Source organism: Serinus canaria, chromosome 1 (assembly GCF_022539315.1).
Source record: "Serinus canaria isolate serCan28SL12 chromosome 1, serCan2020, whole genome shotgun sequence".
Lineage (NCBI taxonomy): Eukaryota > Metazoa > Chordata > Aves > Passeriformes > Fringillidae > Serinus > Serinus canaria.
In genome coordinates this window covers 53,380,772-53,383,828 of record NC_066313.1, presented here as the reverse complement: position 1 = coordinate 53,383,828, position 3,057 = coordinate 53,380,772, and the positions used below count along the sequence as shown (strand labels likewise).

Genomic DNA, 3,057 nt, shown 5'->3' with positions numbered 1-3,057 from the left:
CTAAGTCCAAAACCACAGAGATAAATTGTGAAAAACAGGAAATTATCACCTTTTGTCACCATTGGGCATTATATTCCTCAGCTCTCCATGCCAGAAGTTGAGGGAGAACAATCTTCTGTCGACTGTATTTTTGCCACTAGTGCGATGTAGAAAAACATACCAGAATTACTCCAAAAGCTGAAATGTTTTGTTTTCAGTTCCAGAGGAAGTCCAGTGTTGGCATATATTGAAAATCCAGCTGAAAAGTAAAACCAGGCTGTAGGATACAGAATGTGGACTTGAGGCTTCAGAGAGCAAAAATGTTGGAGAAATAAAAGACATAAAACTTTTGCAACCACTAGGACTCCCATCTGGAGCTACATCTTATTGCTATTGGTAACTGTTATCACACAATTTTGAACACAGCAGTATTAAAATATCTTGCCATATTAAACAGCAAAGCTCTTGCTTCTCTATTAAGAAAGTTGATTAATGATTTCATCCAGCATCTTTTTCTTGAAATAATTAAATATGCTCTTATTTATAGTGCATCTTCCATAATATGGCTGATAGTCTCTGTCTTCTGTTGTATTTCAGAATCATTTTCAGCCTCATATCAGAGACTACACATGCAGTTCCATGCTGATTTTTGTAGCTAATTGTACCTTTTGGCCCAGCATGGCTTCAGAATGGAAATTAAACAACTAGATGCTGTTATAAAAGAATACAATTTAAGGAAGACTTACATTGCCCTTCAGAGCCCACTCTCAAACTGCAAATAGATGCACTTTGCACCCTGGTTTACAATATTCTTCGCTGTGTTTAGCCAGTTCCGTGTCTTTTTTCTTCAGCCTCCTCCACAATGGTGGTATTTCAAATAGTTTTTTGACTTCTAAACTGCACACTTGAGTGAAGCCAGTTCCTGTGCTGCGAGGCTTGCTCTTTTCTTCTGAGAGATAGGCTGCTCGCCGGCTCTTTCCTTGTGCATTTCCCCGCCCCAGGGCAAGCTATATTTAAAGTAATAATAATATCAGAGCCCTTCTTGAAGTGACACAAAAGAAAGCGTGCGCACACACTCCCGAGGAAGCAGCCTGCACGGAGGAATTACTGATTGCAACAGGAATGGAATTTCTCCTTTGCTGCCTTGTTCGGATTGTCAGACCTCCCACTCTCTGGATGTCAGAAACTGCAAGGTAGCAACAGCAGAGGAGGGCAGGGGAGGGCAGAGCAGAGAGGGTCTTTTTGGTAAACCAGCAGCGTTTTCAATGCTTGTTTTAGAGGTTCTCTGCTTGGGGGCTTTTTCAACACACGCTTTCAGTTTGCAGCGGGTGGCTCACAAACAGCTGCATGCAATTACAGGGATTTACAGGATGCAGGCTTGAGACAGACAAAACCTAAGGCTTGCGATGGTAGATACTAGTGAAATATGTGAGAAGTTTTTTTCATAAAGAGGGGAAATTCCATTAGCCTTAAAAGGCAGGCATAATATTCAGTTTTAACTCCAAGTCTGTGCTGACAAATGATACAAATTGGCAATAGATATTTATAAAAAATTGAAGTCACTCTGATGTCATAGTCATTTGTCAGGAGATGGATGTAACAGCTAATTCCAGCAGCCTGTCCCAAGCAGGCATCCCGAATGAAGCAGTTCTGTAAAGCAAAGTGTGTATAGAGCAAAGGGAAAAAAAAACAGCCTGATACTGCTTCTACCTTGTACTTCTGCTGCCAGGATATACATGAACAAATAACCAACTCTCCAATTTTCAACTAAAAAAAGCCAGCTCCCAGACTTTGTGAGACTTAGAGTCGTCAAAAGTGGGTGAGTGGGTCTGCTGCTTGCCTGCACATCCTGAAATATATTGGAGACTTCCCTCATGCTGAGGGCAATGGCTTTAAACAGGCAGGCTCAGGCCTGTGAGAGCTCAGAGAGGTGCCAGTGTCACTGGGCACCCGTGGGTCCTGGCTGGCCCTTGAGAGCTGCAGGCTGCTCCCATAGCTCAGCTCTGTCTGCAGCACTGTTAACCCTGCTGCTGATCCCAGGGAGCTTCAGACACTTGGAGCCTTACTAGAGCTCAGCTGACATGTGCTAATCTCTTCATGGACCCAAACCCATACCAAAGTGAGTCTCAGAGCACACACTGAAGCCCATTCAGATCAGTGGGGCACAGTTACAGAAAGCCTTTCACAGTAAAGTTTTTTTGGAGCCAGTTTTATTCACAGGTGAACCCAGCAAGACTGGACAGATGAGACAGTAGCTCCCACTAATGCCCATGTGGGACTTGGAAATGTGCCATGGCAGTACTAAATTTCACAGTCCCATAGGTGAGGCCTCAAGACAGGCCAGACAACAAAAAACTGTTAGAAAAAGTGGTAATGCTGAGTTTAGCAAGAAGTGTTTTAGCCCTGGCAGTCTCACCCAGAAGACAGACAAGGAATTTTCCTCTCTCATAAAATAACCAAATGGGTTACTGTGCTCACCAAGTGAATCTGGCATCCAAGCTCCAGAGGGTTTGGTGGCCATCCCCATGAACATGAGAGTGCATATCTGATACAGAGGGTGGGCTCCACTTCTGCTGGATGCAGCCACTATGCAGAACAGGGCACAGAACCCCTTGGCTAGGGTTACATACCAACCTTTGTGAGGAGCCCAGGTGTGCTGCTGCTTTCTCAGAAGGTTGGCTCTGGGCTCTGACAGCTATAGCATAGCAGTCATGGGCATGGATGTCACTCCTAAGAAAGAAGTAGAAGCATGTTCATTGGTATAACTCAGTGATTTTGCCAAGCTTCATGGTAAATGTGAGAAGGCTTAATAAGATCTGATGACAAGGTGCACTTGATTATTTATGGCATAAAGGACAGGGTCAGACAAAACAGGCAGGGAGAGAGACTCTCCTGGTGAGTCATGAGGTTCAGAAAAGACCTCCTTGTGTTCTAAGCTCCTTCTTAGGAGAGAGTTTATGTGTGCCTAATTCCAAACTCAGACTTAATCAACAGTTCGTATCTCAAGGATTATATGTGCATAATCAATCTTTTGTGTCACTTAGCTAAGATTTCAGAGTTTAGCATGCTATTATTCAT

General features: G+C 43.5%; 1 long non-coding RNA gene across 2 annotated transcripts in view; it reads left to right on the top strand.

Moving 5' to 3' along the window:
- The first annotated feature begins 1,036 nt into the window (after positions 1–1,036).
- LOC127059163 (uncharacterized) overlaps positions 1,037–3,057 on the top strand; it is a 124,278-nt gene continuing 122,257 nt past the window's right edge. For both annotated transcript variants that reach the window (XR_007776649.1, XR_007776650.1), the window contains exon 1: positions 1,037–1,172. This is a non-coding gene — a long non-coding RNA (uncharacterized LOC127059163). The remainder of the gene's footprint in view (positions 1,173–3,057) is intronic.